Source organism: Thalia democratica, chromosome 4 (genome assembly GCF_965202585.1).
Source record: "Thalia democratica chromosome 4, ktThaDemo2.hap1.1, whole genome shotgun sequence".
NCBI classification, from domain to species: domain Eukaryota; kingdom Metazoa; phylum Chordata; class Thaliacea; order Salpida; family Salpidae; genus Thalia; species Thalia democratica.
The window spans coordinates 5,975,960-5,989,326 of NC_139168.1; positions in this window are offsets into that span (position 1 = coordinate 5,975,960).

Below are 13,367 nucleotides of genomic sequence, written 5' to 3' on the forward strand. Positions count from 1 at the left end.
ATAAAACTATTCCAGCTGATTGCGTTATTCTTTAAAGATGTTCCGCTGAAAGTAGCTTTGAAGGCTCCTAAAATTATTACTGGAATTTTATTAGCATTAAGAATTGTGATTGATACTGGAAGTAAATCATTTTTCCTAAACCAGGATCTTGAAAGTCTTTTCATCCCCAACAGTTTGACCGTGCACCAGTATCAGCTAATACACTTACCACAATAAACTTATTTGTGCCTATTTAGAAATTTTAATTGATGCACGTGTATGGTCTAAGGATTTGGCTTTGAGCAATTACTTTCTTTTAAGTATAATGTTGTTCAACATTATCTGCTTATTAGGTGTAATTTCTTAGACATACATTTAAACCTCCTAACTGATGATTATTGCCCATATGTAAAGCCAAACGCAAAGACCATCTATATTGACAAGGATTCTAACCATCCTAGAACAATTAAGAAAAATATACCAAAAATGATCAAAAATAGAATTTCAAAACTAACAAAAAGCAAAGAATCATTTGATAACGCAAAACAAATCTACCAAAACGCTTTAAGCAAAAGCAACTTCCATCATAAGCTCGAATATAATCCAACAATTAATAACAACAAAGCAAAAAACAGAAAAAGAAAATGTATATTTTACAACCCACCTTTCTGTGAATCAGTGAAAACCAAATTCGGAAACCTCTTTTTAAAACTGCTTGACAAGCACTTCCCACAATCTACAGAATTACACAAAATCTTCAATAGAAATTCCACCAAAATATCATACTGTTGTTCCCCAAACATTAAAGCACTAATAAGTGGACATAATAAGAAACTCCTAGAAAAACCACAAATAGAACCGGAGCTATGCAACTGCAGAAACAGAGAGCAATGTCCAGTAATGAATAAATGTAAATTAGAAAATGTAATATACGAAGCAATCGTCTCATCTGAGAAAAATAAGAGAATGTCTTATATTGGATCCACCCGAAGAGCATTCAAAAATAGATTGTACGAACATAGAGTATCATTCCCAAAACCCAACAAGAAGAAACCCGCCAACTGCACACAACTCGCCAACTATATGTGGAAATTATATGAAAAAGGCGAGAAACCCACTATTGAATGGAAAATTCTCCGACAGACAAAAAGCAGATTTAAACCAAACTTCATGTGCTCGATATGTAACCTTGAAAGACTGTTTATAGCAAATGCTAACCAGAGAAAAATCCTTAATAAAAGAAATGAACTAGTCACCCAATGCCCTCATTACCCTAAGGAATACTTTTAGTTTATTTTTTATCGCATTAACTTAGTTTATTTAGTTTATTTCATCCTATTTAATTATATTGTTACATTGTATTTATGTTTGTATTGTGTAAAGATTTTGTTTTAAAGTTACAACATTCCCGTAAAAAGACCATTTCTGTTCTCTAAAAATCCCCTACAAATCTTAGTATTTACATTTTTTCAAAATCCTAATATATTAAATGCTTAGTAAATAAACTTTCAAAATATATAAAATCTATAGTTAATAAATTATTTAAACCAAACTTACCTATATTGCATTTTAATTTAACTTAGCTTTAAAATTTAACTTTTGTAAACTACATATTATTTAAAACTCATATTTCAAATGTAAATATTATTTTCATTTATGTGTGTATTTTTATTTTCCAATTCATCGCCCTGTATACTTTTGTTTTCAGCTTTTTTTAGCGTCTGATGAACTGCTCTGCAGGGAAACGGCGTAACGCAATAAAAGTTTAACAATAAGTTTATATATTAGGTGTAATGACATAATCTGGGATATCCTGTTGCACAAAAAAGGAATCCTTATCTTGCATTTGAACAGATTTTACTTTCCTTTGAAAGTTTGCGCCAACAAGACAAACAGTATCTGAAAGGTTTTACATTACGAGTTGCTTTTTCTTTAAAAGGATAAAACATCATTTTACAATGCTTGCAAGGGACATAATGGGGCTTATTTCCTACATTGAAACTTTTCTTTCTCTGAAGTTGAAAGGAATGATACAGTACTTAGAAAGTAGAGATTCTCCATTGCATTCCTACCCATTTCCTTGCTTTCAATAAAGGAAATTGTATTAAACAATGACCTAGATAAGATATCTTCAGTGCTTAGTACTTCTCTTATAATACATCGTCACCTATGCCTGCAAGAATCACGTCTTTCATTGCTTCTTCCGTATAGCTTGTCGTATTCTTCTTACCACATTTAAACTCACTGACTGTTGTGAAATTACAACTTTCTGCTTTGCTGAAAATGTTCTAAATGGTTCATTGTGCTCTTGATGCAAGCTCATTGGTTCTGCCTATTTGACTTCAATTACAACTTTTATGACTGCTACTGACTCTATCAGTTTACCATCATATTCTTCTGACTTAGCCATCAGCTTAGGGTCATTAGCCAATATAAGATTGCCAAGTTTGTCATAAGCGCGTTGAAAAAGCTGTATGCTCGCTATTTGGCTGCTTATGTTTGACTCAGTTTTTAACGCCTCCCACCTGCAAATGAAGGCAAACTATGTTGCTTGGCTGATCCCCTGGTCAACTCTTGGCCGAACCAGTTGAGGTGCATTTTGCACTGTAACAGCTTTTGATGACCCAGACTTCTTCTCATGTTCCACTTGATTTTATTATAGATATTATAGATTGTATAGATTGATTATTACAGTGAAAAATCTACAATAATAAATATGAATATAAACACGCACATATAATATTGAAACTGCTATATAGTAAAATGAGCTATTCAACTATTCACCAGTTTATACCTCTCTAATCTTTAAACTATTTTAGAAATATGTTTATGTGATTGAAATTCCTCATCTTTTTTTCATTTTGTTTGAACAATAGTATAAGTTTCCTTTGTTTTCAATAGTCCTTTCTTCTTATTTTACACAGAAGTTTCACAACGTTGAAGCTGTAGTTAAATTTTAAATCTACAAAAAATGCAAAACACAAAGGTTTTTATCAACAAGTTACAAATATCTACAAGCTACATAAACGTTTTTGCCATTGCTCTTCATATAGACCTCATTTAAAGTTGCATGGGCTAAAATTAAAACAAAATTTTTTATGATGTTTCAACCATATAGTTTTTTATTTAGTTGGAGACCCTTTAGGTACAATATTTCTATGGATCCTGTTACAGTTTTCTTTGCCAAATATTTTATTTTCTATAAGTGTGCTTTTAAATTATAAAAATCTTGTAATACTTGAAAAGACTTAGAAATTATAGTATGCAAATATAAAACCATGAAAAAGTTTGTCTTAAACCAAAGAAAAACGATTACTGGATACTGTTAAAATTGTAAGTAAACACAAAAACGAATTCCAACTAGTTAATCACAGTAAAACAATACATTAGTAATTGTTTTTCAATTGAAAATTATCAAAATTATCTATTTTTACTTTTTGCAGAGATAAATACTTGTATCACATGTAAGAACAACTATTTTTAAATTTGCTTACAAGTTGTTTTAACGTTTAAAGGGCCTCTTATCATATCAAAAATGTTTATTGGCAAAATTTTATAAATGTTTATTAAGATAGGTATTAATCTAATAAATTAGGTAAGTCTTTTATAAAAATACTTTTGTAAAACTAAAGTAATTTTTGTTTTGTAACTTTACATTTACAGAAGTGGCTACTTACCAAATGTAGTTAATATTTCATAATTTGTGTTATTGTAAAATTTTATAAAATTTTGTCAATAAAGCTTTATTTGCCTTGATAAGACGCCTATAAACGTAGTTTTTTAAACATAATATAAGTTAAACAAAGTATAGATCTATATGTTGTTGTTTTTTTTTGGAAATTAATCAAAACAAAGTTTGGTAGAAAATATTTAAAGAAAAAAATAAAAACAGTTTATAAACCTGACTTGGCGAAATCTCTGGTCTGCTACATTAATTTGCTTAATGATTTATATTTTATAATTTGTTTTCGATTAAATTAAACAATTTTGTTTATAAAATAATGTTTAAAATAAATTGTCAAGTTTTTGAATTTTTTTTTTAATCAATAAACTTTGTTTCAGTAAAAAGTAATTAAACACCTTTGCTCTAAATAGAGCGACATCCAATTACCAAGCAGATATCTTCAGCAAGTAAGACATTTTTCACCTCGAAAGAAATTGTTACAATTCAAGCAAAATCAGGATTATTTGTAGTAAATGTTTATTCTTGTGCTTATTAGTAACAGTAATGCTTATTTTATGGTCATTTACTACACTTTGCAGTTAAATTATTATATATACAATTTTTTGTACAATCAAATAATAGATACGACAATGACAAATTGTCTAAAAATAATTTACACTTAAGTATAATAGTGGCTTTGGACTTCTGTCATAAATAAAACCAAGCAAAATTACTTTTAAAAACAGCTTGAAAAAAGTACTTCGTTTCGTTTGCAACTAGTGCTAAAAACTAAAGTTTAGAATTTAAAAATTTGATATTGAAATATTTAAAAAAATTAGTTTAATTATTGTGGAAAATTGATGGTTTCACAAAGGTTTTGTTTATTATTTTTTAGTTTGAAAATTTTTTAAGTTGAAAAAAAGTTTTTTTGGTAATTAATTTGAAAAATTTAACGAATTTACAACAGTAAAAAAATTTGGCCGACTTTGAATAAACACAAAGTTTGCGAATCAACTTTGCTATTTATGCTCAAGTTGGTTTGATGTATTTGTGTTATATATATCTTTACGATTATATATATATTTCATGTGCTTAGAGTTCAATATCTAACTAATATCATACTAATCTAACTAAAATCTAGCTGATATTTTTTGGTTGAAAAGTTATTTTTTCGACTTAAGTAAAAAATTATTATAAAAGCTAAGTGAAAAAAATTAGCCAAGTTATTTAGAAAATATTAGAATTATTAAATAGTTGAACGGGATAAATGATTACTGAATAGCTGAATTTTAATATCTTATTTATTCATAAAAAATATGTTTAGTTTTTATTCATACACAAGGTAAAGTTAGAAAAGTTATTATATTAACGAACAGGTTATTAAGAAAAATAAAGTGAAATGACTGTACGGACTATACAATCTTATTTTATAAAATAAGCAATATGGTTAAAAGTATATTTTATAAAATAATTGTATTTATTGTTTTACATATAATAATTAATGTAAAAAAAAACTTGAAAAAAACATACAAGTAAGGAAATATTTTAGTGTTTATAGTTCAAAGTATTAACAGTTCTCATTTCAATATAGAAAAACAGAAAAGCTTTCATAAAATCCTTGGTTTTGAGAATTCAGTTGAATCGAATTGTCCCTGGTAAAACACTTTCTTGTTTCATGCGCTAAAAAAGCCATTTTGGTTGGGTCTATTGCGACACCTAGTGTCATCAAAAAACTGACTGACCACCATCCACAACCCTTGATCCCTCTATTTGCAAGGAGTCGATCTGTGGAAAACAACATGGTGGTCAGTTGGTGAGTCCGGTCTTACTGAATAAAATGATGGAATAATTGTAAACTAAAACCTCTTTATAGTTAATTAAATATTCTAATTTGCATTGTACCCTCAAAAGTAAATTAGGTTGTATTACTGTTAAAATCAACCCATAATTTCTATTTTGTCTAATAATGCTGGTTAAATGGTTAGTCTGGTCTTATTGAGTAAAATGATGGGTTAATTGTAAACTGGAACTTATTTACAAGTAAATAAATGTAGATTTTAATTTTGTTCTATCTTAAGTATGTTTAATCCTATTTTGTTCAAAAACACCTGTAAATTATTTTTGTCATGAAATGCTTGTCATGTAGTTTGTTTGGTCCAATTTATTATAATGAGAGGTTAATTGTTGACTGAAACCTCATTTAATTTATAAATTTATTTGTTTTTATTGTACCCTTTTAGATACATTTTAATCTTAGTGTAATTAAATTATACCTTTATATAATTATTTTAGTATAAAGCTAATTTTTATGTCCTTTCCCTATGTTAGGGTTGCCAAAAAACCTGGGTTTTGGGAAATTAAAAAAAAAACCTGAAGTTGAGAAGTTTTGAAAAAAAAAACCTAAATTTTGAAGAAAAATCACTAAAAAACCTAAAATTTTAAACAAAATCACCTTAAAACCTGAAAAGACCTGGAATTTTAACAGATTTTTAAGTCTGTTGTAAAATTTTAACTTCACATGAAAAATCTACCATATAAAAGATTTTCTTTAAAAAAGCACATTTAAAGTAGCTTTACATTATCTTTTCAATTTTGTTTATACTACTTAGCAAAGTTTTTAACCTTAAACTTAAATTTAAACTAAAAATAAACCTAAAAACGCGTACTTTAAAAACCTGGAAGAAATTAAGAAAACCTGATAGAAGTTTCTCAAAAAAACTTGGCAACTCTGCTATGTATACAAGTTAGTTTCACAATATAATAGTGGTACAAATAGTTATTATCATCTATAAAGTTTTAGTGGTATTTTATAGCTAGCTAGTGAGTCGGGTTCTAATTATCAATTTGATGGGTTAATCTAACTGCAACCTACATATACACAATTAACTGAAATTTTGTTACTGTACCTTTTTAATAAATTTGAATTTTATTTAACAACTTAATAACTATAATTCATTTTTGTCAAGGCATACTGGTCAGCTGGTTAGTCTGTTCCTAAAAATTTTAATGAGGGGATTGTTGACTGTGTCATTTGTTATAATGCATCCTAAAAAAATTATTATTTGAATTAAGTTTATTATATCTGTAATTTTTTTTTGTCAAATAATTGTCAAGTGGTGAGCCTGGTCTTGCTGAAAAAAATCCGGGGTAAATTGATATCTGAACTCTATGTAGTTAATCTGTAGTGTTATATTACTACACCTCCTCAAGTAAATAGGAATAAAATAAAATTGTATTTAGTTTACATTTTGTACACTGTCTGTAATATTTTGACCTATACACTTTTAAATTTATCTTCACCATAAAATAATGCAAATAGTCCATTTTCCTCTTTTGAAATTAAATTAATGTGTCAGATTTTTGGCTCTTTAAGGAGGGCTTAATTTTTAATTAAAATATGTTCAAAGTTAGTTAGCTACATTTTTTGAATTATTGCACCTACACTTTACATTAAATAGTGTATATGAGTTAATTTTTTAATAAAAAGTGGTATAAGTAATTGTTTTTTTGACTATAAAACTTCAGTGGTATTTTATGGTCAGTTAGTGAGTCAAGTCTTACAATTTAAATGAAGGGTTCTTTGTTAATTGAAACCTTTATGTAAGTGACAAAGTATAATCACCTTTTATTGCACTATCTTAAGTAAATTGTAATCTTAGTGTAATTAAATAAGTTTCATATTGTGTAGTTCTTGAAGCTTATTAAGCTTATTTTGTTGTTGTAAAGAATGTAGTATGTTTTAATTTAGCTCATAACTTTGAAGCTTCATAAAAAACCAGGCTTGTTGAAATTTCAGTAAAGTACCTGATTAAGTTGGCTGTGTAACTATTTATGATCTGAAAGAGCAATTTGAAAGTCATTTAATAGTTTAAAAAAATGTTAATTATTGTAATTTGATGCCAAATGTAATGATCAAAAATTGAAACCTCTCTTGTAAGCACTACATTTTGCCTCAATTAGACACTAAGAATTCAATAAGAATAGCTGATTTCAAAACTAAGAGCTTAATTTTCTGGAATTAAATTAAAAAGTCTACATTATAATTTATTTTAAATCATTAAATATTAAGTCATTGCTTAGTTGCTTAAGAGTATAAATATTTTCTAGCCAGTAATCCAGTCACTAATAACTGTTTTTAAGAGAACTACTTTTAATACACAAACTTATATTCACCACATTTCAGTTTTTTAAATATTCTTCCTAGACACATCATAGAAATTTATAAGTTGTTGGTATAAATTGTGGGAAAAATAGCTATACTTTACTTTTAAGTAAAGTTGCAGTAACCACCTAATAATAAGACTATATAAGATTAAGCCATTTTAGTTGAAATTATACTGAATTCAAATATATACTAAGTAAGATGCACTTTTGCTAAGAATAATGTAAACAATAAGTAAAACCCTTAATTGTTTATAATGTTATAAGTTGCTGTAGTATACCTAAACATATGAATTCATTATATAATAAGTGTTTATGTTGACAAAATAATAGTATATTACTAACTACAATTAAGTTTTCACATCAGCTAGTTTAATAGTAAAATGTAAGTCTTTGCTTACTGTTAATTATTCATAAAAAAATAAAGTTATAAGGACTTGTATTTCATGCTATATTGTATTATTGAAATTTAATTACATTAAATAGTTTAACTTATTTATGGACACTTTAAGTAATTGACTAATGTATAAGTGTATCTTAGACTACTGAATTACTATTTAAAGTTTTTTTTATTTTGTATAACTTGCTGGTGTAAATACTTATTGGTATTTTTAAATAAATTATTTTTAAATATTTAACTATATGTACTACTGGTATTCTATTTTCTTTAAAAAATATAGTTTACTTTTGGATTTTGAAACAAAAGGTTATATATAAGTATTCTTGTTGGAAAAGTTGAAAAAAAATTGAATACCCCTTTTTTTGAAAAGTACTTGAATTATTCTTGGATTGCAAAACATGTTTTAAAATATAATAGGATAAGTTGTCCTAAAACCATTAAATGTTTGGAAAGTTTCATTTTTATAATGTAATAAAATATATATTTTCCTGAAAAATATAAGCAAAATAATATTTAAAATTCTTTACTTTCCAAAGTTTTACAGGGCTTTCACATTTTAATTTTTTCATATGGTTAGTTATAATAAAACTCAATTAAAAACTGGTATAAAATGAATTTTTACAGGTAAAATTTAAATCTCTACATAAGGTTGTAGTTTTAGGAACAAACAAAAGCAAATAAGTTCTCTTTTCAAAACACTTGAGTATAAATTAGTATTAAATTAAAAACAGTTTGGCAATTGGTATATTGTTTGCCTAATGTGTTTTGAATACTGTGTATCTCAGAATGTTTTCAGGGCCAGTTGAATATTATTTAATTTTATCTCAAATATATTGGAAAACATAACAAAAACGCTTTACTAAAGACGGAATAAAACAATATTTTATAGTTGTTATATTTAGGAAAATTCTTTGAAATGTGTTAAAATCCAGGTAACATGCTAGTAGTTTTAAAAACTGAAAATTTGTGTAACTTTGAGTTAACAATATATAATTTATCACATTATTTAAATAATTAGTTTTAAGGTATGAATTATTGCCCTACACTTATACTGTATATACTTTAAGAATTTTAGATTTTCTTAAGGTAAAAAAATTAGTTTTCAACTAATCAAATATCCTTGTTGGGAAAATTAGGAAAAGTCCTTTTTGAATATTTAGAATTTTTTGTAAAAAACTCAAATTATTTACATATAAAAAATTTAGAAAGTTAAAAAAATAAATATTTGTCAATGTTTAGTTTTCATTACAATTTTTTAAACTCATAAATATAAAGATTTTCTTTTACTTTGTGTAAACTTTTAGTTTATATTTTTATATAATTATATTTTTACAAATTGAATATTAGTGCTGTTTCTGAAAGGCACATAAAAAACAAAAGTCTTAACTAAAGCTCTATAATTTCAATATAGTTTTAATTCATTATACATTTTTATTCCTATGCTTAGTTTTAATAAAAAAAGTTAGTGAGAACAAACAAAATAAATCAGTCTAGAAGTTCTTTCAAAATCCTTGAGTAAGTGTAAAAGCCCTGGTAATTAAAAGCAAAATACTCTGTAAATTGTTTTATTTTCTTTTATTTCTTGATTACCCATGCATTAAAAAAAATTGTAATTTATTTTGATATGCTGGTTGATAAATAAAATAAATATACTTATTAAATTTCCTAACTTTTTTTTTTGTAAAGTTGCTTTAACAATTTTTGATCCAAAGAATTAGTTCATTTAGTTAAACTTCATGCCCTTGCTATAAGTAAATTACTACTTCAATATCCTAGTTTTAGTACAAAAAATCTTTTTTTTTTAATTAATAAAAATTACAAATGAAAAATCTTCAATGATTTTTAGATAAATTCAAGTTTAATTCATTTTATGTTCAATTTATTGAATATAAACATTTTAAAATACAGTTGCAAATTTCCAAAGACCAACAAATAAAAACTTCACTAAAATGTTGAACTGAATATTTTTTGAAGTTCCTTTTTTTCAAAGGTTTAAACATTTTCTACATATTATTTAAGTAATTTAGAAAAATTACTCATAATAAACATTTATCTTAAGATAAACATGTTTTTGTAGGTTCCAGTTCTTTTAATTTTAAGTATAATTAGAAAAAGCAGAACAAAGTTTAAATAAGTATTCATATTTTTGTATTTCTTAACAAAATGTGAGTTGAAGCCGATTATTGTTTACCTAAAATGTTTATACAGAATTGTTATTCAGAATTGACTCTGAATTTTTAAGATCCACCCGCAATTCTGCTTATAACTAATGTCATTTTAAAATATTTTTAAACAATTTTTTTTGGGAATTTTCTAAGTTCATTGTTGTAGTTAAACAAAGAATAAAAGTATATAACAAACTAATTTTTGACAGAACACAAAAAAATTGTTCTCACTGATATAGATATCTCTTACTTAATGAAAATAAATCAGTTTCAGGCAAGTAACTTCAAAAATACAAATTGAGAGTCTAAAGTTTTTAATATGTTATGAGAATACCAAATAATTATACATATAATATAACTCAGGTAAAAAGTGGGTAGTTGAAAAAGCATAAAATTGTGTGTTTTTTTAAAGTTATTTGTATAAAATTTCAATTTGTATCTGAAAAAAAGTAAAACTAAGGTAAAAACTATTAATATTGACATTATTTTAAATTTTTGAATATACTTGCTGGAAAAAAAATTCTTAGTTATCTATAATATCCTTAATAATAAATTCTTCATTATCTTTATCTTAAGTAAAATATTGAATAGTCATAAAAAAAGTTTGAACTTGTAAAACGCAAATCATTGAAAAACTTATATTATCAATTTAAATATTTTTAATGACAATTTATTTGATTGTTAGTGTTAAGACCTTTTATTCTTTTTTAAAGTTCTATTTGTAAGCTAAATATTACGTTTATTGAAAATATGCATATTAAGATTTCATATTTATTATTCCTATTTATTTATCATAAAGTTTATTTAAACCTTATTTGTAGCTGTTTAGTTAATTCATTTAAGAAAAATAATCATGGTTAATTCAATTGAATTGATAAATGTTAAGTGAATTAGTTTTATGAATAATGACTAGGTTGTAATAAATTTTTTATGCAAATAAATATTAAAATTTTAAATAAAAGTTATCCACATTAAGTCACTTGCAGTAACTTTTAGCACAAAGACAAGTTTCTTGGTTACAAGAAAAAATTGCTTTGTTTATGTAAATCAAAAGATTTTCTTATACTATTGTTTAAATATATAAGGAATAGAAAATAATACTGAATAATATTTTGAATTTATTTAATATTGTTTTGTCTTTTGAATAATAAAAAATAAAAGAATTTTTTAGTTTAAATTTTTTCTCATTGTATGAACTTTTAGCTAACTCTGTAGCAGTAACTTGTTTTAAAAATGTAGTCCAACTAGTCTATCAGCAAAAGTGTTTACACAAAATTTTTATGAATTTATTTTTAAGAAATGTCCATAGCTAGAAGAAAGAATCCAAAAATTTACACGCTATAAAGTAAATAAAACCATTTCAATACCTACCTAAAACTTATTTGTGATAAATTGAAAATGCTTAACATGAAATTTCTGATTAAAGAAATTTTTTAATATTATTTTTATACTAATTTTAAAAGTAGATTAAAAACTAAATCTCACAAAAGCGCTTTTTTATTTTACAAAGCCTTGTAACTTGTTTTTTTAGTTGATGTTTTTAATCACTCACCAACAAATGAATAACACTTTTTGTTAGGCTTAGTTTTTTTATTATTAAGAAAAAATAAATTAGTTTCTGAATACTTTAATAAGATGAGAATGTTCTAGTATTTTACCTTGGTTCATTTCAAAATTTAATGAAATTTATTATTAATGCTATATTTGGTCCAATTCCTGATAGTTTTATAACCGATTTTTGGAATTATTAAGCAATTGGATTTTTTACGTATTCAGTTTTACCACAAAGCAAACAACTTACTAGTTTTTTTGTGTGACATTTTCATTAATTTAGTTTATAATCTAACTAGTAGTTGTTTTTGAATAAAGCAATTATTTGCATTTTTTTTACATGTTTTGCCTTTTTTAAGAAGTTTTCAGGTAGTGCAAAAAATACAAAATGAAAATAGCTCGAACTTTAAACACACGTTTTTACCTGATACAATATATTTTGTTTAAATTTAGCATACAACTAAGTTTTTAATCAATGTTTTGCTGTAAGTTATAGTTATTAATTATTTTATTCAATATTTACCACCTAGACTAACTATGGCTAAATCAAAAAAGCTCAGGCTTACTCAGAAAAAATTCAACTTATTTTACCTTACTGAAATACTTTAATCACACTTTAGCACAGTTATGAAAATCCTTTAAGTATTTTTAGTAGAGTTTTCTAGGTTTAGTTCACTTTACAGTATTAAAGTTTTGACTTAATCTTAGTACTCCAAAAGTTGGGTGCACAACAACTCACAAATTCTTGTAAATATCTACAAACTAGTTTAATCTTATTGGAAATTTTTAAATATATTTTTAGAAATGGCAAAAACCAAATTAAGATAAACTTATTATTATTATATTTCAAATATCAATTTATTTTGAAAAATGTTTATTTAAGCACTGAAAATCTTTGACCAAAACTTAATTTGTAAAATATAGTCTTGAAAGAATAAATTCATATTTTTAATATCTCAAAAAAAAAATTTAAAATTTTACAAAAAAAAAGACTTTTACAAGACCTTCTAATTTAATTTATATATATATATTTTCAAACATATACTCCTTATTGAGTAGTGGTTCCTTTGAATCTTTTTAAGAATTTGAATTGTCTTGTAACCCAAAAAATTATTTATCTAGTATTTTTAGCCGTAAACCAAAAAGACCCAAATAGATTTGTATAATTCTGTAGTTACCCAGACCAGTTTTTTGATTGTTATGTTGTTTTTTATCCATCAAAAATCTTCTGTTAATTAATGTTTTAGTAAGGTAAGGAAGCGGTTTAGATATAACAATTAGGAAAATTAACCCACAAAAGTATGTATTAGTATTAGCTATCAGGTTTATTACATTTATAAAATTTTATAAGTATTTTTGACATACAAATGTTCAAAATGATAAATTTTTCAATATGAGGGACCTTGAAATTTACGCTTCAAAATAATTTACGCTTCATATTCTTTTA